The following is a 24,779-nucleotide window of genomic DNA, read 5'->3' on the forward strand; positions in this document are numbered from 1 at the left end:
TGATGGGTAACAGTCTTTGAAATACTGAGACTTTTACTGATTTTTTTTTTTACTAAAAAAAGCCCACACAGATACCATCAAAAATATATAATTAGGTCATAAGAGGTATGAATACCATAGATTCCCATCACATTTTTCACACCTCTGCCTGCCAGGCTGACATATTTTAAAATCTAGCAAAACCCATAGTACAGCGTCTACATTGTGAAGGGAGGTAGCACAGAAGACTCAGGACATATTAAGGAATGGGTATTAAAAACCTTCTTCAGGTCGTCTGGGTGGCTCAGTAGGTTAAGCCTCCATTTCTTGATTTTGGCTCAGGTCATGATCTCACCATTTGTGAGATCCAGCCCTGCATCGGGCTCTGTGCTGACAGCGTGGAGCCTGCTTGGGACTCTCTCACTTTGTCTCTCTGCCCTCCTCAACTTGTGCACACACATGCGTGCACTCTCTGTATCAAAATAAATAAATAAACCCACCAAAATCTTTTTTTTAAAGTTAATGTTGAAGTATAGTAGGTATACTGTTAAATTAGTTTCAAGTGTACAATGTAGTGACTTGGCAGTTCTACACATTACTCGATGTTCACCATAACTGTAGTCATCTGTCATCATACAGTGTTACTACGATATTATTGATTACATTCTGTATGCTGTATTTTTAATATGTGTGAATTACTTATTTTATAACTGGAAGATGGTACTTGTGAATGCCCTTCACCTATTTTCCCCATCCCCACCCACCTCCCCCCTGCCAACCACCAATTTCTTCTCTGTATTTAAGAATCTCTTTGGTTTTTTGTTTTGTTTTTTAGAATCCACTTGTAAGTGTAGTCATATGTAAGGTATGTCCTTCTCTGACTTATTTTACTTAGTTTAATACCCTCTAGATCCATCCACGTTGTCACTAGTGGCAAGATCTCATTCTTTCCTATGGCTGAGTAATATTACATTATACACACACACACACACACACACACACACACACCTCTTCTTCTTTGTCCTTTCATCTATAGACACACACGGGTTGCTTTCATACTTTGGCCATTGTAAAAAATGCTTCAGTAAACATATGGTAGCTTATATCTTTTCATATTATTGTTTTTATTATTTTTTATAAACACCCAGTAGTGGAGTTATTGGATATCATGGTATTTCTGTTTTTAGCTTTTTGAGGAACTGCCATACTGTTTGCACAGTGATTGAACCAATTTATATTCCTACTTTTGAAAAGCATAGAAAGTATTGGCGTGCCAACCTGGAGGGCTAGAGAGTAAGGTGAGCAGACGTGCGACCTCCTTTAAATTAAAAGATCCATAGATGTTAGCATTTGTAAAAACATCTTGATAGTGGCATAGCTTCTTCCTTTTTGCATTGGTTGTGAGTTTAAACTAGATAGAAACAGACGAAAACAAAACATACACATAACCAGTGTTTGCTTTAAATTAAAAAAAAAAAGTCAAAGTGAAATAATCTTGAGCTTTCCATTCAAGCTAACCTATCATTTCATAACACTGTTGTTAGCAGTAAAAGCATAATGTACTTACTACTTTTTAGCTCTGTATTTACTTTCTATTCCTCCATACGTATACCATCTTTTCCCCCCAAACATGGCTAGTACAGTCTTGCATCTTTCACTGCAAAGCTACTAGCGTTGTTTGATTTGTCCTACCCACAAATCCCACTCTACATCTCCTTCTCTCTGTTAAAATGTCCCCAATCTTCAAAAGTCAACTCTTGTGAAGAGCCTTTGTGAGCATCCCCACAAGCTGTGTATGAACACTTTGTCTTTATTTGATCTCTCAGATGTCCAAATTGTCGATATTAGGATACATCCTAGCATTTTGTCTTTGGCATCATGGTTCCTGCATTCTAGGATCTCCCTTTTTTCTGTCAATTAAGGTGATTTTGGTCATGCTTCCTGGCACGTTTCCCATTTTTCTTTAAAAAAACAAGTTTCAAAATGTGCATTTGCTGGGGTTGATAGCTCTGTGTGTGCTCTGGGAATTGTTTGTGTATCCTTTGAGAGTTGAACTTGTTTACTCTTATTTTGTCACCTCTTCTGGACTTGAAATATCTCTGGACCATGTTTGTTTTATTCTTCTTAGTTTGAAGATCATGGTTCTTTTTTTTTTTTTTTTTTTTGAAAAAATTTTTAATGTTTATTTTTGAGAGAGAGAGAGATAATGTGAGCAGAGGAGAGGCAGTTAGAGAGGGAGACACAGAATCCAAAGCAGGTTCCAGGTTCTCAGCTGTGAGCACAGAGCTGGGCATGGGGTTCGAACTCATGAACGGTGAGATCATGACCTGAGCCGAACTCGGATGCTTAACCAACTGAGCTACCCAGGTGCCCCAAAGATCATGGCCCTTGATAACAGAGTTTGAGCCAAAATGTATGTTGAGAGGTTCTGCATTCTCAGATAAAATCGCCTGCGTCTAGATACCATGTTCTCTTCTGGATTCATAGAATCCTCTTTACTGCCCCTAGTATTATAAATTGAACAGATTTTGAGCTTTTACTTTATCAGCTGTTATCTTTTGAAATGTGCTGATGTGTGCAATCTCCAGCCAGTGCCTCAGAGTGGCTTTACCCTGATTTTTCTAGCAGGTGTCTTCTGGTGGTCTGTAGCCCATTTCAGGCTCAGCACGTCCCGTTAATTTTAGTTGGTAATTCTCAGGTCATCCAGTCCCTTTGCCGCAAGAGTTTTTATTATCACATCCACCTAACCCCCGATTTTCTAGTGGTTGGAAGTTAGCACTTTTGCATGCTGTCTCTTCAGTTTTCAGTAGTGGAATTATTAGTACTGAAAGTTATGAATTTATTATCTACTCTATACATCACAGAATGCGATTTGTAGCAAATGACCGAATGTTATGTTGTATCTCTCTGACAGTTTTAAAATCTGTATTAATGAGAGATTTTCCTTGTTCTCCCTTGGAAGTCAAGGGAATCACACTAAGGATTCTATTTCAGTTCATTCCTTCTCTTCAGGAATCCTCTCCATTCCCCTCATACTTGCTATGTCTTCTTCTCGTGTCTCTCTGTCTCTGTCTCCTGAATGTTTCCTCTGCTTTCAAACATACTCAAGAAATAGCAAGTCTAGAGGCTTTGTCTCATGAAAACTCATGCCTACTTTCTCTTCTTTCCTCTCAATAAAACTTCCTAATGAAATAAGTTCTACTTCCTGTCTTCACTATTTCTTGGTTCCTAATTGCTTCCTCACCAAAAGAAATGTGGCTTTTTTTCTCATCTTTCTTAGAAAACTAGCAACAAATCACTAAATCCACTGACCATTTTTTTCTCTTATTTCTTCTTAAAACTCTTTCTTCGATTTTGGTAAGACTACCCATATTTGGTTTCTTTATATCTTTCTTCCAATGATTTATTTCCCAATGTGACTTTCTCTTCCTAGAAGTATGCTTAAATATAAGTGCTACTAGCATAAAGTTTTATCTTTTCACATTGTCTTGGTCCTCTGTATTCGTCTTACACATTCTTCCAGGGAAATCTCACCCATACGCATGGCTTCAACTGGTCGAAATCCTGATGTAGACATCTAATCTAGAATTCATTCCGGAGTTCTCATACCTATATCCACTCTTCATTGCCTTGTCACTTCCTGTGGCTCCACAGATTGGTCAAGCCAAAATCCTAGAATGATTATTTAATTTTTGTCTTAATGTTCTTCTCTGACAGTCTTATCTCTTGACTTTCATGCTATCCGCTTTCAGATCTTTGCCTACATAGCTTTCTTTTTGCCCTCCAAATCCTAATTGCACTTGCCACCTGAAGTTACTAGCATTGACTTTAAATGGAAGTCTTGTGGCTTCTGGCGCCCACGGTGGTATGCTTGCCAGTGTTGAGGATGGAAAGATGGAGTGAATATAATCTTGCTTCTCTACCTGTAAAGGTAATTATTTTCCCAGATACTGGATATTATCTAATACTAAATACGGCTCTTTCCTTGTCTCTTGTAACTATGTGATATATGTAAATCATCGTGGGGAGGTCACAGTCAAAACTGGCAATTAATTAGTTTTAGGTACTGCATACCAAATATGTAACAGACCGCTACTTAATTCTTTCAGCAACTGTGCAATGCAATAGAACTTAAGGGCACTGCTTTAACGATTACAAAGAAAAAGAAAACAAAAGAAAGAAAACAAGTACAGGTTAGTTAGCTTTCCTAAAGACCACCTCTGATACCTGGATTCCAGTGTTCATGTTTTCCACTGGAGCACGGAGGTTCTTTATGGGTTCAGACAAAAAAGATCCTATAAGTAAACCTTTTGTTTGTTAATGAATGCGACCGTTTGCACAATTAAGAGACAGCATCATTAACCTCAAAAATCTTAAATAATCTATACCCTCAGACAAGTGTCAACATCTGTAAATATACTCAGAATCATCTCCCAGTATGAACTCGGTGATACTATCTTTAAAGATGCAGTGCCCCAGTAAAGCTTTCGTTTGGGGATATGTTTGATTCATTCTGGGAAGGTTAATGATTTTCTTCACTGCATCTGGACAAGAGTGAGTATTACCTAAGCCTGGCTGTAATTAAATGCTGAGAGAAATGGAACTTGGTAGTCCCTTTCAGATGATCACATGACTCAAACAGTTTTTGAAACCCACAGATTTCCTAAAGTGAGACGAGAGCATCATTTGGAGAAAAGACAAATTAAAACAACATTTGAAAATGTAGTGGAAAAAAATTCAAAATCGAAAAAATGTAAACATATTTGCAAATAGACTCATTAAGTTGTACTGGATATTTCACAGAAACAAAACAATTGAGCAAATATTACATTTGGAAACAAAAAAGAAAAGTTCCCTTTATTTTTTGTGGCAAACAATCAGTTACAGCATATTAAGGATTAACAGCATTGATTGCTGTAGTGAATTGTTCAGCGTATATCTAAAATTATGGTGAAGTAAACTGTACCTTTTGCGAAGAAAATTTCAAAGTGCTTTGAGAAGCTGGTACGGCTATTACTCCAACAAAGATGTAGCATTTCACAAATTGAATTAGAGATGCATTTGACCTGCTATGAAGGAAAGATGCTCTTGATGGCAGTAGAATTCTTGTCATAGACTTTCCCAGTACATGGCATTGTTTCACTTTCAGCTTTTTATAGTATATACCTCTGCCGTGTGGGCAGCCGACCAGCCCCTGAAAGATTAGTCCCTGTTAGGAGAGCATCTAGATTGAAGCTGCACTTTAGAACAGTAACAATTGATAAACTTCAGTTGTGCAAAGCAGTATCTGCATGGCTTTATTTGAATCATGTTGGAAGTTGAGGGGGGGCATTCACATTTCCATTTCTGGGCATACTCCAGCCCCACCCTCACACATGGAATTCCTTTAAATAAACCTAATGCTGGTAATCATCTGACTCATTAGCAAGTGCTTCTTCCGGCCTGAAACTGAGTGGGTGCAGTGGAGGACAGATTAATCTTTAAATCCCATGGAATACACATCTGCTCTCTTTGCTTTCTGATTTTTTTTGTCAGTAGCATAATTAAAAATAAAAATGTATTGCTACGTCAGGAGAGACAAGCTGGTTAATATACTTGGAAAGGAATACAATCGTCTAATAATTAATAATCACACTAATGAAATATTTCAATATTTGTGTGGAATTTACACTTTATATAGAAGGAGGAAAATCTACCTAGAAACCCCAAAAAGTCCCTTACATTTTTATCTTTCTCTCTCCCTGGAATTCTTTGTACCCCTTGTCACTGTTTATTCCTCACTGTTTTTAAGGCACTTCCTCATGCAAAGCCAGACCAATTATTTATCTCTCCTCTGAGTGTGTAGCTTTTTAAACATAACCCACATTTGGTACTTGGTTCAAATAGCCTCATACCAGTCTTCCTCTTTTTCACTTTTGATAAAATAGTGGTTTTAGAGAAATTCTCATGTGTTTGGCTTAAATGCCCAGCTCTAAACTGAGTCCAGTGAAAGTGAGGGTTCATGTGTTATCTTGATCCATAGCATCGGACTGCTTCCCATACCGCCTCCTTACTAGTTCTTGGGAAATTGATTTATGTTTAAGAAATCTTGATGAACGATATTACCGTAATATCCAGTACAAAATAGTATATCGTTAGGAATGACTGCATGATGCCCTCTTCATTTGCTAATGTTTTTAAAACATGTCAACCCTTTTCACTTCTGTCACTCATTTCCTTTTTGATTCTCCATTGGCTTTCCCATCTCACTGTAAGCTAATACAGATCTCTTACAAGTGGCCTTGGAGGTGCTCATGATCTAGTCTTTTTTTATGGGGCCTCCCACTGGCACCCCCCCCCCCACTCTGCCTTTCCCTCTCCCCACTCCCCCTGCCTGCTGGCTCCTGCTTGAACACATCAAGCAGGGGGTTTGTGCCTGCTTTCCCTGTGCCAAGAAAGTCTCGATATCCCCTTGGTCTTCTACCACACTTCTTTCAGGTCTGTGCTGGACTCCCGCCTCATCAGCAAGGGGTTTTTCCATCACCTTCCATGAAGTACCAGTTACCTTCACTAGCATTCCCTGGCCACTGCATCCTCGTTTCTATTTCCTCCTCACCTTTCGCACTGTGGTCACACTGTATATTTATTTTTCTGATATTGCCACTTGCACATAAACTCTAAGAGAACAAGGACTGTACCCTGGCTGTGAATTCCACACAGTCCCTGACATAGAATAAACATCCAGTAAGTATTGTTGAATACATGGAAAGTAAATTCACCTGTGTTCTTTATTTTAAACACTCTTGAGTCCTACATCCATTTAATAAGCTAGTTTTGGGGCGCCTGGGTGGCGCAGTCGGTTAAGCGTCCGACTTCAGCCAGGTCATGATCTCGCGTTCCGTGAGTTCGAGCCCCGCGTCAGGCTCTGGGCTGATGGCTCAGAGCCTGGAGCCTGTTTCCGATTCTGTGTCTCCCTCTCTCTCTGCCCCTCGCCCTTTCATGCTCTGTCTCTCTCTCTGTCCCAAAAATAAATAAACGTTGAAAAAAAAATTAAAAAAAAAAATAAGCTAGTTTTATTTGTATGGAATTTGTTTCCTAAATAATCTTGGAAGTTCAGACACCTGATAAGTACTGCCTAGTTTCAGTTTGCCAGAATAAGTGTGATTTTTTTCAAAAAAAGAGGAATTACAGTTGGAAATTCTCTTCATATATTCACTTCCAAATACAAGTAAAGCATATGTAGAGTATAAGTCTCCCAACTGTTTTATTAGACCCTAATGGTAAAGACATATTTTAGAGCACTCTCTCTCCAAATATATATAACTATTTGTTCATATTTTATATGCACAAAGTAATGTAACAATATATGCATTTTCAACAAAACACCAACATAAAAAAGGAAAACAAGATAATTATCCACTTAACATTATTTTAAATAATTTCATTTGTCATTAATATTCAGAAAAGCTTTTTCTTCCCCATAATAGACCTTTGTTTTTATGTTTTAGATGCTGATTGTTTAATATCTTAACATGTTTTACATCTTTAAACATTAGGTCCAAATTCACTGTAGACAATAATGACTGTAAACTCATTCTTCTAATAACTTTCTCAATTATTTACATTTGTTTAAAGTCTGGTCAGAAATAATGAAGTTGATGTTTTTACTCCTTGTCTTAGCTGAGGAACTGTTGCTGGGGTTGCCAGCTCTTGCCTCTTCTTGTGCTTTTTTTGTGCTTGAATTATCCGTAGTATTGCTGCTATAATGTTGATTTTTAGAAATCTTATCAGGTCATAACCATTTTTAAAGGGCTAGATTGGTTAAACCCAGGCAAAATAATCAGTTAATGTTATCCAAGCGTACAGAACCTACAGATTGTCTCCCGATGCTTCTGATGAGCAGATGTGGGGGGTGGGGCGGGAGGTGCGTGGCTACTATAATTATAATCCCTCTCACGATGGAATTCTTGCATTATCCTCAAATTCTTTGATGTAGATGTACCCTCTGTGACATGTGAGCAATATGGGGTGATAAAATTACTTATGAACATATAAATTAATATTAACAAGCTTCAGGTGCCTAGGTGGTGCAGTTGGCTGAGCATTCCACTCTTGATTTGGGTTTACCTCATGATCTCATTGTTGATGGGTTTGAGACTCGCATCAGGCTCCGCGCTGATGGTGCAAAGCCTGCTTGGGATTCTGCCTCTTGTTCTCTCAGCCCCTCCCCTTCTTGTGCGCTGGCGCTCTCTCTCTCTCTGTCTCTCAAAATAAATAAATAAACTTAAAAAAATATTAAGCTTAATTTCCTTCTTATTTTTAGAATTAAATAGAAATATAAAATGCCTTTTCCTATTCCACACAAACTGAATATCTTGCAAATCTTTTGGGTTATGCACAACCTACTTTGTAGAAAAGGGTAACTGAATGTGGTGGTAATAATGTGTTATGTAAAAATCCACATGGAGTAATAGGTATTGGAACTTTTATTTAACCTCAATAAAATGTTAAAAAAAATAACAGTGTATGTCAGCGTGCATCCAATTACTGTAGCATTAAATTGTTACACACAACAGGATATCTGAAGGAATTGTAGAAATCGAGTCAACACTTTTGAGGTGGGTGTGAGGGTTGTTCTGGGTCTGGGAAATGGAGCAGTGAACATCCTTTCTTTAAACAGTCGAACCAATTCAAACCTTTTGTTCTTTGGAAATAGTAACTGATATCCCACTAACACTTTAGTTCTATCGGTGGCTTCTGCACGGACCCTCTACACTTGTTTTGAAATCTTTCCTTTGTGTGGAATCCGGGATTGCACGCAAATAAAATGTCCTTACCCTGAGTCACTGCTGGCGCTGGCAGACTCTGCTTACATCCAAATAGGAATTAGATACCTCTACTAACATTTTTACATTTCTGCTCACATTTGTTATAGGCTTGTTGAACATTTCAAACAGATTTTGTTTTCAAACTATTACATTGATGATAAACATTCTGTTATGGATTGAATTGTGTCTGCCTCCAAATTTATGTGTTGAAACCAGTGCCTCACAGTGTGACCTTACTTGGAGATCAGGTCTTTCCGGAGATAAACAAGTTAAAACAAAGATACTAGGACAAGCCGTGGTCAAATATGACAGTGTCCTTAAACTAAGGAAATTGGGACACCGACAGGCTCACAGGGAAGATGATACAAAGACACGGAGAGAAGACAGCCATCTCTAAACCAAGGAATGGAGCATGGAACGGATTCCCCCTCAGAGCCCTCAGAAGAAACCAGCACTGCTGATACCTTCATTTCAACTTCCAGCCCCTGTGAGACAGTAAACGGCAGTTGGCTAAGCAGCCCGTTCTACAGCACTTGATTATTGAAGCCCTGGTGCGCTAACAAAAAAACCTTAGAGTGGCTTAAAGATACCCTATCTACTTTATGTTCTTAACATCCTTTCCCCAGCCAGCCATGCAAATCTTCATGTGCCCGACTGCTTTGTTTTCTGCTTTGTGTCTCAGAAACTGTGTCTTCCTTGATAATTTGTGACACTGTGGTATTCATCATCTGTCCCCTAAAACACCAGTTTCTCAGATTGCATGCTTGCTCTACTACAGCCCAGTCCACGTTCAACTACTGTAATTAATCAATTACTGACCTATTTGGGTTTGAACCAACTCCCAAACTATATGCTTTCTTATTTTCCCCGGTTTTTCTTCGTTCTTTTCTTCTCCTTTCTCACCTTCTTTTAGTTTAATTTTTTAATACAACCTGTTTCCCAATTATCAGCATATACATTGTTTTAAAGTTCCTTGAATATTAATTTTAGTGATTACAGTGTTGATCATTGATTCATTAGAATCTATGATCTATAGTACTTGAATCACTTCCAGAGTGACAGAAAGATCTGGAAATACTTTAACTCCCTTCACTACCCTGTCATACTTTATTACCTTTGTTATGTAATTTCATAATGCATGTACATATTTTAGACTTCATACCACAACATTTTGTTTCATTTTTATTTTGTAAACAGCTGATAATCATCTATAGTCACTTGATTTTTTTTGCTCATTATTTTTTTCCTACTTCCATATGTGTTCATTTTGATCTTAGTACTTCCTTTAATATTTTTGTTGTTAGATACCTGCTAGAGGTGATTTTTGTTTCTTTGAAAATTTTATCTTTATATTTGGAGGGCTTATTTTTCCTAGGTATGAAATTGTCTGCTTATAGTTTTTGCTTTCGTATTTTCAAGTCTCATTCTATTATCTCTGGTTTTGACTGCTAATTTTGAGACATTTGCTATCAGTCATAACTTTGCCCCTTTAAAAGTGATGAGTCTTTGTCCCTCCAATTGCTTTGATGATTGTGTTATTTTAGGCAGTTTTACTATGCTAAGGCTAGGAGTGATTTCCTTTATATTTTTCATGTTTGGTGTTTGGGGTGTCTGTTGAATCTGTGGCTTGATGTCTTTCATGAATTTGGGGAAATTCTTAGTCATTATTTCTTCAGTTATTGCCTTTATCCCTTTCTGTCTCTTGGTTCTTTCTGAGATTTCAATTACTTCTGTGTTGGAGTTTCTCACTGTGTATCCTATGTTTTAGTATGATTGCATCTGTATTTTCTAACTTGTCTCTCCCTGTTTCAACATGCATTTTTTTTTCCTGTTGATCTATCTTCCATTTTGCTAAACCTGTTTTTATCTCCTATATGTAATGTGTTAATAAACACATCCACTGAGTTCTCAATTTCACCTACTGCCTTTTCTGGTTCTAGAGATTCTATTTTTAAGGTTTACTGTTTTCTGCTGAAATTCTCTATGCTGTCAACTATTTTCTTGAATATGTTGATTACAGTCATTTTTATTTTTTTAATGTTTATTTATTTATTGAGGGAGAGAGACAGAGAGACAGAGAGACAGAGACAGTGCCAACAGGGGAGAGGCAGAGGAGAGAGAGACACACACACAGAATCCAAAGTAGGCTCCAGGCTCTGAGCTGTCAGCACAGAGCCCGACACAGGGCTCAAACTCACAAACCACGAGATCATGACCTGAGCCAAAGTTGGACGCTTAATCGACTGAGCCACCCAGGTGCCCCAGTTAATTGCAGACACTTTAAAATCTACCTCTGACAGTTCGAGTATATGAATCTCCTGGGTTCTGCTTCTGTTGTTTATTTGTCCTTTTGCATTTTGTTCATTTGGTCTTCATATGCCTGCTTATTTTTTATTAATTGCTAGGCATGATATAGAAAATAATGTAGAAATAATTTGAATTATTGGATGATATATTCCTGAGGGAATGTGCTTTAGGTCCTGGCAGAACTGATGTCCAGGGCAAGTAAACTTAACTCAATCTTGAATGGAGCTGATTCATCACAGGGTAATTTTTTTGTACAGGCTAAGCTATTTGTATGTCACTCTTAGTTTTTTGGCCATCACACCTGAATGTCTGGAGGACTTACACACGGGTGAGTGCTTCCTCATCCTTTGTGGGCTACAACCTCAGTTTTTGCGAGTTTGGTTTCATCAGACTGCTAGAAGCACTGCTCCTCTTCACATCTTCCCAATCACTGCTTTCTGATTGGCTTCCCAGTTAGGAAGTGCAGTCTGGTGGTTGACACTGGTGATTCTGGGTTTCCTTCTGTTTGGTGTCTTAATCCTTGAGTTCTTCATGGCCTTGGTGTTTCTCCAGTGTCTTCAAAGCTAGACCTAGATAAGTTGCAGCTTTCCCGGTGTTTTAGTTGTTCCAAAACAATACAATTGGTTACCCTCGGGGGTAAGCACAGTTCCTATTTTTTCAGTAAGATTAAACCTCACACAGAGATAAAGGAAATGGTATTTATATCTCATATTTACTTGCATTCAAAGTTCTAAACAGTAATAAAGCAAATTAAGGCCTAATATCAGACCTTGAGTGACTTCTTGGGTAAAATATTGATCCTTCTTATGCCTATGGAAATTAAAACCACTTCTGTGGAAAAAAAAAAACAGCACTTAAAACTAGCTTAGATAAATGTTAAATTAGAGCCATTTTAGTATAATAAGTAATTAAAATTGCATACAATGGATGATATTCAAAGGCTTAATTTTTATTTTGTTACCAGCCTTTTTTCTTACTAGCTTGTTGGTGCGTAGAAGATTGTTAGCATTTTTCTCAGCATTTTTTTTAACTACCAAATGATAAAATATTTTGTATTGTTTTAAACGGTGATATTTAGTTAATGCCTTATATGCATGCTTGATTTGAAAAAAGTACTGACTTCATGGTTTTATAGAAGGAAAAACAAATGAAGCACAAAATGAAATGTGAAAGAAATTGTGTGATAATATATGGCTTGATAAATGTCAATAACCTTAATGAAAGCAACAAGTTTCGAAGGCGTTTAAAAGCAATAATTTTTAAAGGTATTTTAAGGAATCTTTCTGGTCTTCTTAGCCTTAAGTCCACTTATTTAAGGTCATCTTCTACATTTCTACCAGATTGATTAATCATTTAAAAACTTCTATTATTGGCTGCAAATGGCTCTCAGTTTCCTGGTGAATAAACACACAATGTTCAATTCCCTATTGAAGAAACACATTTCTTCGTAGTATAATTTCCTCCCTATCCCTCTTTCCTACTTTTTCCCACTAAAAACCCTATGTTGTCGCTTCTCCCCAACTTTGTACATTTCGTAACACTGTTGTTTCTTGGATTGCCTTTATCCCAGTCTTCACCTGGAAGCCTCCTACTCATTTGTATACTCCACTACATATATTTCCCTTACCTGAATTTTCCAGAAAAGGTTGGTTATCCACCTCTCTTTTATATCCGTGGCACTTGGTATAAATTGGAGTGATAGAATTGCTAATTTTTTTTTTTTTAGCATTTCCTGTATGTCAAAGCGGCAAACGATTTACATAACAATCATAGGACTTACAGTATTGTCTTGTGAAAGATTTATGTCTGTCCGCATTACTAGATTGATGGGAGTTTTTGTGTTATTTCCTGTGAATGCTCAGTAAGGAGGGAGACACATTCAGGGACTGAAAGGCAGACCTATTAATTCCAGATGTATATATGCCAAGGTTTAAAGACTTTGATCCTGTGGGATAGGATTAGAAATAATTTTCTTTCCTTTTTTGCTCAAGTTTCTAAACTGGACTTATATCATTGAAAAATCAATCTGACCAGGAGCCCCATGGATTTTTAAAAATAAACTTGTAAGAAAGACTGTAGTATCACTTATGATATTATCACACTTAGTATAAATTTATATCAACTTGTAACAATCTTTTGGAGCAGAGAGCTTTACCTCTTAATACGGAATTGAAAGTTTTGATCCTTTAGAGGAATTTTGGGTGTTAGTAAGCAAGTAGGGTTTTGTTGTTCTTGTTGTTTGTGTCAATAGAATCCTTGAAACTATTTTTACCCTTCAAACTCCTTGTGAACGTATGTGGTGTCTTTTATTTGATTTTGATTTTTCCACTACTAGGTAGAATCCATCCTAACAACAATGCTGACTAACTTACCTGGTCATTAGCTGTTTTGTACCTGGAGGCTTTATGGCTTTAAGTCATTCCCTAAAGATCTTCCTTTTTCTTGTACCTTTAACTCTTAGGATAGTTATGCATAATTTTTAAGGGTCTGTGAGACTATTGTAATTCTAATTGTGTCAGTAAATCCAAAATACTCTCCAGTGCGTCATCAAAAGCTATTTTGAAACCTAAGACCTTCATAATATTCTTTTCTGTATTAAGCCATTTGTCAGAGATGATTTGTAAGTGTCATTTGAAGTCGTTGACTTCAGTAGTCGTAATAAGACACCCTCAATATTAAAGAGGGCAGATTTTGAAATACATAATCAAACCAGTTAGAATGTATTTATGTGATAATTAACAAAATATAGAGAATCCAAACTGTCCTAAGCAATTTGCTGTGTATTATTGTTCTAATGTGAGAGAGGAGTGGATTGGTAGGTTGACCTGTGCAGACAATTTATTAACATATGTTGATACTCTTATTTTGAGAAAAGCTATACCAAAGCAATGGGAAGAGCAACACACAGACCTCTTGGCAGGATTAAACTTAGAATGTTACGGAAAAGAAGCTCTCCTGAATCTTAGTGGCAGTTTCAGGAGTGTAGGAGATGAGTTTAGAGAAGTAGGTGGAAACAAGATGATGCATGGCCTTTGTTGATGGCTAGAAACTTCTGTAAATGGGCAACATCAGCCAGGGAACACACCCCTGGACATTGCAGTTCCCAGGGGAGGGTGGCGCTGGTTTGCCCTGTTAATGACCATAGGTGAGAGGAAGTGGTGAGTCCGGAGGATGTTTTCATGGTAGGGGCTTGGAGATTTACTGACAGTTGAGATTTGAAGAATTACGGGAAAGGAGAAATCAAGGTTCACTCCTAGGTGTTAATTTTATGGTGAGTCCAGAGGATGTTTTCATGGATGTTGGTTTAAGGTGGCTACTTGTCCTGGTATGCGTGGGGCTTTCTCACTTTTAGCACTGCAAGTTCTGTGCCCTGGGAAACTCTTCCATCTTAAACAAATCTGGAGAGTTAGTGAAACTAAGTATGATTTAATGTAGAGTAGGTTGTTTTGTTGTGAGTGGGCGCAGCAAAAATCAGCAGTTATATTTTGGTCTTTGGAAGTCTGTGAGGCCTTGACATATCAGAGTTGAAGAGGGAGCATTAATGGGACTAGAAGAATAATGAAGTATCATTTAAATAATATTAGAAAACAATAATGGAGGGAAGAATCCAGTTTGCATACCTTATATTGCAGTTATTCTCTCTTTCTGGAATCATGACATCATGATCTGCTTAAGAAATTGATGTATGTGTGTATTGTTAACTTATGGGTATTGATGTATTATACCTATTCCTCTGCTTCCTGCATAGTGTATTCACATAGCTGAACTGTTACTGAATTACTCAAAATATTTCTGTTTCAACCAAGTGCTAATGGTATTAGATTCAGAGTACCGGGGTTACTGAATGAGTAAAAAAAATAAATAAATGGTGTGTTCATTGGCATAAATATTACATATTCATTAAATGTCAAGATGTTCAAGTATCTCTCTTAGTTTATAGCTACTCTTTCTCTAAATTCCATATGGTTTGTTTTCAGTTTTTCTTGGTCTTTTCCTCACAAACTCTTCAAGCACTTTGGATGTCACTTTAAGTAACTTATTCCAGGGTAGAAAACTGAAGCGTGGCCGACTTGATGTTTGGTTTCAACCACTGATTAAGCAGTCTGAATGTGAAAGAGGTACCAGAAAAGGATAGGGGGAGAAATGAACTAGGGATTTGGTGATAACAGAACTCCTCAAAGAGCAAAGTTTGCCTTATGGTACCTTGTTGCAGTGGCATTTATTTTGTTCATTGAAGAACAGACAAACACAACAATGGGAAATAGATGAAAGCTTTTAGTGCCATAAGGCATAGATAAACATTCTGTTTGAATTGATGTAGACACACACATTCCTATTTAAGAAATTTTACATAACCATTCAGTCTTCTGTATCCAGATCTTTAGTAGGTGTACTTCATTGATCATTTTGCTTGAAGAAAACAATTGAAGCTAATCGTACTCATAAGCAGGATTTTATGGATGTGAATGGATGGATTCTGAAAATTTCCTGAAGCCCAATATATTTTCCCTTAGTTCTTCACCTGAACCTGTGATTTTCACATGGTTGTGTACTTGGATTCTTTTAGTATCCAGTAGTCATTGAAGACTTTTAGAACTGAAGACTTGATAGGATAGACTGAACATTAATGAGTGATCATTAACATATTATCTTAAAGATATTAATCAGCTTAGCTAGAGGGGCCTGAACAGTGAAGGCATAGAACAAATATCCTTTTGATGAGGGCTGGAAATCAGGAAGGGACAGTTTAAGATAAAGTGCTTAATCCCCAGGGAAACAAAAGCTTGAATATCCTACTACAATGGGGTCTACTAGTCACTGAGAAGAGCAAGAAAGAACTGAAATGTAAGTTTTTCCCAGGACTTGCTGGTAATGCTGCTTATGGATTTGACTGGACTGACCAATAATGTGGACATTGCCACAGGGTCATAGCCTCTTTTCCAAAATTGGACGGGATATTAACTTATATTGTGGTAGCCCTTCTTAGGTCCTGATTCAAACAAAGATGGGACGATAGTAAGATGGTAACATGGGGAAAATAGATGCTGTTAAAATAACAACGGATTGGTGTAATACTAAATTATTGGCTTTATCCACAAAAATATTATTTTCTTCATTATGCCATTTTAGTTCATCCCTGCCTCCTGTACTCAGAATCTGAAGCCCCTTACCCCAGTGTGGGCCATCAGATTGGACTAAGAGATTGACAAGAAAAAGCCCCTGGGCTTGTGAGGATAGAAGGTATCTGAGAACTGATAAGAGTCAGGTAGAGGAAATGAGACCCCTGGGTGCTCCAGTCTGAAAGAGATTCATATAGGTGATAGGAAGACACTTGGGGAATGAAGTAAATAATGGAACTGGAGTGTAGATGAGCTTTGTCATCAAAGAAAAAAACTGTGGGGCACCCGGGTAGTTCAGTTGGTTAAGCATCTGACTCTTGATTTCGGCTCAGACCATGATCTCACAGTTTGTGGGTTCAAGCCCTGGGTGGGGCTCCATGCTGTCTGTTTGGAGCCTGCTTGGGATTCTCTCTCTGACCCTCCCTCCCTCCCTCTCTCTCTCTCTCACCCTCCCTCTCCCTCTCTCTCTCTCTCAAAAAAACCTTTTTTAAAGAAAGAAAAAGAAAACATGTTTGCTTTCAAATAATTGCAGCTCTTCCCCTGACATTTCCATTACATATATAGTGTATTTATTTATTTATTTTTATTTATTTTTGAGAGAGAGTGGGGGAAGGGCGGGGGTGGACAGAGGATCTAAAGTGGGATCTGCACAGAGAGCAGAGAGCCCGACGTGGGGCTCAAAGTGACGAACTGTGAGATCATGATGTGAGCCAAAAGCAGACACTTAACCTACTGAGGCACCCAGGCACCCTGTATAAATAGTATATTTTATGGGGTGCCTGGGTGTGCAGTCATTTAAGCATTTAACTCTTGATCTTGACTTGGGTCGTGGTCTCACAGTTCATGAGTTCGAGCACAGGCTCTGTGCTGATGGTGCAGAGCCTGTTTGGGATTTTGTCTCTCTTTCCTTTTGACTCTCTCTGTTTGTGCTCTCTCGCTCAAAATAAGTAAATAAACTTAAAAAATAAGTAGTATATTTTATTTATATATGTTATATATTAAAATATGTTACATAATATTTATAATGTCAATGTATTTTTCTATTTCTGTTTTTCTATTATATTACTATCTCTTAAATATTATATATAAGGCATTAATGTATTACAGATCTTAAAAAATGTGTTGTTCGACTTTTTCATTTTAGAAGGTAAGAAAATTGAGGTTCAAGGAATTTAAGAAACCTGCTAATGATTCCTCGCTAATTAAGTTTGCATTCCTGAAGAAGTGATACTTTTTCCATCCATGCTCCAGTGTTCTCCTGACTATGGTTCAGCAAGCTGACTACAAGAGGAGGGCGCAGCTTTCAGAGAATAGGACAAATCTGAAAATGCTAATCACATTTTACACAAACGTCTATTCATAATATGCTTGGACGTATTATTTGGGATGAGATAACACGCAAATCATCATCATGTAAGAATGAAGGTTTGGGAAAATTGCTTAGGATATTTCGCAGGATGGGTTGTTTCATAAAAAAGATTCTTAAGGGATTTTCTAAAGAGAAAAAATGTCAAATGATACAAAGAGATTTTGCATAACAGGAAATAAGAATGAGACATACCTGGTCCTTCTTGAGTGCCTATTCCAATTACATAGGTTTGTATGAACCTAGAGTAGAGTAGGTACCTGTGTCCACTGTTGGCATGGATATCCCATTTTAAAGGGATAGCCAATTTGTGTTCCAGTGGTGAATAAAAGCCAACTCAGTGACAGCTCCTCAGAAGAGAGAACATTATAAGTAAGGTACATATCCATTTAATGATATTTTTCTCTGAACAACAAGGAACATTGCCTTTTATTAGGGATCTTTACCTGTGTTTTGTGTACTAGAATCCAAATGAGTCAAGAATATGATAAAGTTAAATAAGGCCGTTGTAAAAAGGGGAAAACTAGGCAACACTTTAAAAATACATACTAAGATATTTAATTGAGCAAGACTTGAAATAAAAAGTGAACATAAGCGATTATGTGATAGAAAATGAAAACAAGACATGTAAAAAAGCAAATTGTGTTTAGCTTAAGAATATTTGAATGACCTAAGATAAAAGAGGTTATGCTGATACTTAACAGCACCTTTACTCTTTTTTTTAGTTTTAACTTGTTTTATTTTTTATTTTTTTAACTTTACATCCAAATTAGTTAGCATATAGTGCAACAATGATTTCAGGAGTGGATTCCTTAGTGCCGCTTACCCATTTAGCCCATCCTCCCTCCCCAACCCCTCCCGTAACCTTCAGTTTGTTCTCCGTATTTATGAGTCTCTTCTGTTTTGTCCCCCTCCCTGTTTTTATATTATTTTTGTTTCTCTTCCCTTACGTTCATCTGTTTTGTCTCTTAAAGTCCTCATATGAGTGAAGTCATATGATTTTTGTCTTTCTCTGACTAATTTCACTTAGCATAAGACCCTCCAGTTCCATCCACATAGTTGCAAATGGCAAGATTTCATTCTTTTTGATTGCTGAGTAATACATCATTGTATGTATGTGTGTGTGTGTGTGTGTGTGTGTGTGTGTGTGTGTGTATATATATATATATATATATATATATATATATATATACACCACTTCTTTATTCATCTGTTGATGGACATTTGGGCTCTTTCCATACATTGGCTATTGTTGATAGTGCTGCTGAAAACATTGGGGTGCATGTGCCCCTTTGAAACAGCACACCTGTATCCTGTGGATAAATACCTAGTAGTACAATTGCTGGGTGGTAGGGTAGTTCTATTTTTAATTTTTGGAGGAACCTCCATACTGTTTTCCAGAGTGGCTGCACCAGTTTGCATTGCTACCAACAATGCAAAAGAGGTCTTCTTTCTCCGCATCCTCGCCAACATCTGTTGTTGCCTGAGTTGTTCATGTTAGCCATTCTGACAGGTGTGAGGTGGTATCTCATTGTGGTTTTGATTTGTATTTCCCTGATGATGAGTGATGTTGCGCATTTTTTCATGTGTCAGTTGGCCATCTGGATATCTTCTTTGGAGAAGTGTCTATTCATGTCTTTTGCCCATTTCTTCACTGGATTATTATTTTTTTTTTTTTTTTTGGGTGTTGAGTTTGATAAGTTCTTTATGGATTTTGGAACAGCACCTTTACTCTTTAAGACAGGAAATCAAATGCTATAAGCAAATACAAAAACAAAAACAAGAAGAAAGAAAATTAAAAAAAGAAAAATCCACCTTGGCTCTCCAAGAGTGAATTCTAGACTGGTTTCTGGTTCAGGTAAATTTATATTGGGGCTAACAAGATTATGCTATCTGTACTTCAACCGTGCTTAGACAAAAATATTTAATACATGTTGGACATTTGCTTCCTTTTCGTTGTTTAAGTCAGTTTGCAAATTTAGGGTGTTGGGATAAGCTAGGCTTGCATTTCTCTCATTCTGGAGATGGTTGTGTCACAGCCATGCATATGTTTATGCTGGATGACAACAAAGCTCCTCTGAGTTAGTCAAGGGCTGAGGCTGAGCAGTCATCAGGACTTTTTCCTTGTGTTTCTTTTGCCCTACTTTTGACCAGAAAGGCAGAGGAGATAATGGCTAGTAAACGGTCATCTCTCCCCTCCTATGAAACTGTTGATCAATTGTTATCCGTGTTAAATATTTGGTACTTTGTACAGAACCCTGCGCGCCTTTTTTTTTTTTTCCTGTGAGCGTGTCCTTCATAAGATCGAAACTACTTGAGGGCAAGGGCATTATTGTGGCAGGTTTTTTGTAACTCTCCATGCTCGATATCACACAGCCAGAGAGCCCACCACCTGGTCCTGTGTTTACTTACAGTGAAATAACACTTGGTGATATGGTGCTACTAACATCTTCCTTGATTTGCACAGCATAATCTGGAAGAAATTTGTCTTGTGTCATCTAGCATCAGGTACATTATTAACAATCGAGAAGAATTTCATATTCTGTGAAATTGGTACTCAGAAAATTGTGTTAAATTCCTTCCCCAAACCAATAGCCTTGAGGACACAGGAGAGCATTTTTTAAAATGGTAACCAAAAACACAATCTACAGTAAAACCTTGGTTTACCATCGTACTTCTTTCCAGAAACATGCTTATAATCCAAAGCACTCGTATATCAAAGTGAATTTCAAGAACCATTGGCTCAGTTGTGATCACGTGATGTTTGGCATCACGTACTACTTGTTTTTTTTTTTTTTTTTTTGTTTTTTTTTTTTTTTTTTTTTTAATTTTTTTTAAATTTTTTTTTTTTCAACATTTATTTATTTTTGGGACAGAGAGAGACAGAGCATGAACGGGGGAGGGGCAGAGAGAGAGGGAGACACAGAATCGGAAACAGGCTCCAGGCTCTGAGCCATCAGCCCAGAGCCTGACGCGGGGCTCGAACTCGTGGACCGCGAGATCGTGACCTGGCTGAAGTCGGACGCTTAACCGACTGCGCCACCCAGGCGCCCCATCACGTACTACTTGTATTGCAAGATATTGCCCATTTATCAAGGTAAAACTTATTCAAAATGTTTGCACATGTTGCTGAACACAGAACAAGTTACAATGTGAGGTTTTACTGTATTTTTTAAAATGAACAAAATCAGTGGAAACCTAATGGTTGTTGAAAGGGGCTTCCAGGAGATATCATGGCTCCCCTTCCTGTGGCAAAATGTGAAGACAAGCCTTCAGTTCTCTTCTTGACCGCCAGCATGGAGCCAAACAGTTAAATGTGTCAGAAAAATAGATCTTGCTGTATTTTAAGGTACAGTTTCATGCATTGTCTTAACTTCTGTCTGGCTAGAGGGGTTAAAAAAATGCCAGGAAATACGTACCCTTGGAACAAAACTCAAACTGCAAACTCAGCTTCCAATTTCTTCAATGAGCCTGGGGTTTAGCTTGAGTGACAGTGGAATCCCTAGCCAGCCAATTAGACTGTGGCTGAATTGGAGGATGGCTGAGAGATGCAAGAAACAAAGTCATGCTAGAATGTTCGAGTGGGTGAGGAGTGTTGGGAAGCACACTGCAGCTGGCAGAAGTGATTAGGCTTGATTTAAATTGAGTTTTCTAACCCTGGTACTGGAGCAGGGAGCTGTGAGATTTACATGGAACTGATGGACTTTTTCTGAACAATAGCTGCCATAGAGGCAGAGGCAGAGGCAGAGACGAGCAAGACGCAAACCATTGTGAAGGGCTCATTAGACACATTTCACTTTTATGACACTCAGTAAATGGCGTCCCATGTAGCTTTTGCCTGGGTTTCTTGCAGCCTGAAATCAGGGTTTCTCTGAGTGATAAATGTGCCTTTCCATAATCTGTCTGAAAAAAAAGAGTATTTTTAAGGCAGTTACTATTTGGGGGAAATTTGTGCAGTTTGTAATAAGTAAATACCAGTACTGAAACCTAAGATGTTGTCATTATTTTAACCCAAATGGTTCTTGTCTTGATGATTTTTATCTGGCATGGTTTATAAAATCACAGATCACTGCTATTGGAGAATCCTGTCCCTGGGTAAATAGAAGGAAGTAAGTATGTAATTTTTTGTGTGTTCCAAGTACTGAATTTCTAAATACATGGCAGAGATTTGATTTTCGTTTGATAAGTGGTTCATATCCTTTCTTACTGTCATGCACATCACATCCCCTGACTCCCCACTGCTTTCTCTAAGCAGTCCCTTTGAGGTGGTGTGTGAGAAATGTGATGTTTCTTCTCTCAAACTTGTGTCTGAGAGGTCTCTCAGTAGTAAATCCAGCTGTTTATGACCTATTTAATGTAGATGCTATTTTTCCCTGGAAATTATTATTTAATGATCTCAGTGGTAGTATTCTATATCAATAGAAGATGTGGTAGTTAAATTGGAAAGCCTTGGGGCGCCTGGGTGGCGCAGTCGGTTAAGCGTCCGACTTCAGCCAGGTCACGATCTCGCGGTCCGGGAGTTCGAGCCCCGCGTCAGGCTCTGGGCTGATGGCTCGGAGCCTGGAGCCTGTTTCCGATTCTGTGTCTCCCTCTCTCTCTGCTCCTCCCCTGTTCATGCTCTGTCTCTCTCTGTCCCAAAAATAAATAAAAAAACGTTGAAAAAAAAATTTTTTAAAAATAAAAAAAATAAAAAAAAAAAATAAATTGGAAAGCCTTGTACCCAAGTAATATACTTTCAGTTTACAAAGAGATTGTATTGTAGTTGTTATAGTTTAGAAGATAAAATGCTATTATTTTTATAAGCCTCTTGAAGGTGTCTTATTAGCAAGTTTTAAAATAATTTGTTAAAAAAGCATGTGATGCATTTAGTCACAAAATTGATATTAACCAATGTTACTTTTTCTCAGGGAAAAAATATAATTGAACTTTTCCTCTCGTTATGATTAATGCAGCAACATTATAGATTTTCCATTTGTTCCTTGATGCCAACGGCTGAGTGATAAGGTGAAGATGTTACAGCTGTTCAGACATTTCTTCTGCACAAACCATGAAACATACTATACACAAGCTCAAACAAACCACAGCTGTAAAAGGAGAAGCAAATCCAACAATATGGAGTGTTATCATTTTTTTTGTTTTTTAGTTTAGTCAGTTATGTGCTGTTAGTGTTTATTAAGGACATTCTAATTAATAATTAATTCTAATACCAAAATATCACATGGATGAAGAATATTTGATGTATATATATTTAGGTAAATAGATTGAGTTCTCAGTTGTGTGATGAATAGCCTTAATAGAATGGGAACAATCAGATTCTAACAGATAAGCAAAATTCATTGCTGTTTTAAAATATACCTAGCCTTCTTGTTTTCTTCGTTTTGTCTACTTTAGTAAATCCATAATTTGCATGGATTGACTAAAATTGGACATTAAAAATCTATTTCATTTAAATGGCTCCTGCTGTTTATGCTGAAAGCACGTGCATCATTTTACTTCCTTGTTGCGACTTTCAAGTATATATTTAGCCTTTTTTTTTCTATATTTAAGGCAGAGTTAAGAACAGACGGGAGAATGTGACTTACTGGGTTCAAATCCTAGCTCTGCAGCTGCATTGTTTTGTGTCTTTGGGTAGGTTAATTAACATAATTTTGCCTCTGTTACACTTCGTCTGAAAAATATAGACCCTTGGAGGTTATCATGAAAATAAAATGAAAGAATACAAGTAATTATAATATTGATATAACTATGTTAAGTACCATGAATTTAGACCTAGGTTTTAAATGCACCATCTCTTGGGGTGCCTGTGTGGCTAAGTTGGTTCAACCTCCAATTCTTGATTTCTGCTCAGGTCATGATCCCAGGATCATGGGATTAAGCCCCACATCAGGCTCTTTGCTGAGCATGGAGCCTCCTTGGGATGTTCTCTCTCTCTCTCTCCATCTGCCCCTCTTGCCCCACGTGCCTGCTCTGTCTCTCTAAGAAATAGGAAAGTAAAAATCAAATATAAGCACCATATCTTAACCATTCACAAACCTATCCATGAAGTTACAGTTAAAAAAAAAAGACCTAATACTGAAAAGTAGGGGTAAGCACTAATCTATTTACAGAATATAAGAGCAGTTAGCACTAACTAAACATTCTTAAGATTTGCATTGTAATAATTCCTTATTTGAGAAAAAAAGAAAATCATTGTTTACACAAAAGGTTATAAACTGCTGTTTACAGAATCTTTACCCCTAACGGTCAAACCTGTAAACTACCTAAATGTCCATCAATGACTGGTGAATAAATAAATAAATTGTGGTATTTTTATACAGTGGAATATTAGCAGTAAGAAAGAATTACTGATAATGTGTAACAACATGGATGAATTTGCAAAAGATGTTGCTGAATGAAAAGGCAAGGGAGAAAACACTATGCATTATCAGATTCTATTTATATGAAATTCTAGAAATGCTAATCTAAATTATGGTGTTGGAAAGCATCAGTGGTTTGCTGATGATGAGGACAGGAAGTAAACAATTCTTTTAAAAATGTTTAATATGATTAATGTTTTCCTGACTGTATCCTACCTGAGGGAACTGCGTAAAGACATTAGAAAAAGAAGAACAGCATATTTATTATACACAAATACAGTTTTTAACATTTATTTCTGAGGCAAGAGAGTGGTAGAGAGAGGGAGACAGAGGATACAAAGCAGGCTCCACACTGTGTGCGCAGAGCCCGATGTGGGGCTCACATCCAGGGACGTGGAGATCATGACCTGAGCTGAAATCAAGAGTTGGTCACTTAACCAACTGAGCCACCCTGGTGCCCCATTTCCCTAACAGACGATTCTATTAACATATAAATATGCTCTAATATCTCCCATGTTAAAAATATCCTCACCCTGTGACCCCCTCAGCTCCCTCCATTCACTACAACTTCATTTTTCCCTTGATAGAAAAGTTTACTAAAACACTTACTTACAGTCACTTTCTGAACCTCCTTACTTTCCATTCTTCCCCACATCCCCTCCATGTACACTTTCCTGTTTCTAGTACCTTGCTGAAACTGTTGCATCAACAATCTCCATGTTGATGGTCTCACTTAGCAACATTTCATCTTTTATCTCTTCCATTTCGGAAATGCTTTGTTCTTTTTGGCTTCCAGAATACATCCACCTGTCTAAAAGACTCTTAGGGGGCGCCTGGGTGGCTC

This window comes from Lynx canadensis, chromosome X (genome assembly GCF_007474595.2).
Source record: "Lynx canadensis isolate LIC74 chromosome X, mLynCan4.pri.v2, whole genome shotgun sequence".
NCBI classification, from domain to species: domain Eukaryota; kingdom Metazoa; phylum Chordata; class Mammalia; order Carnivora; family Felidae; genus Lynx; species Lynx canadensis.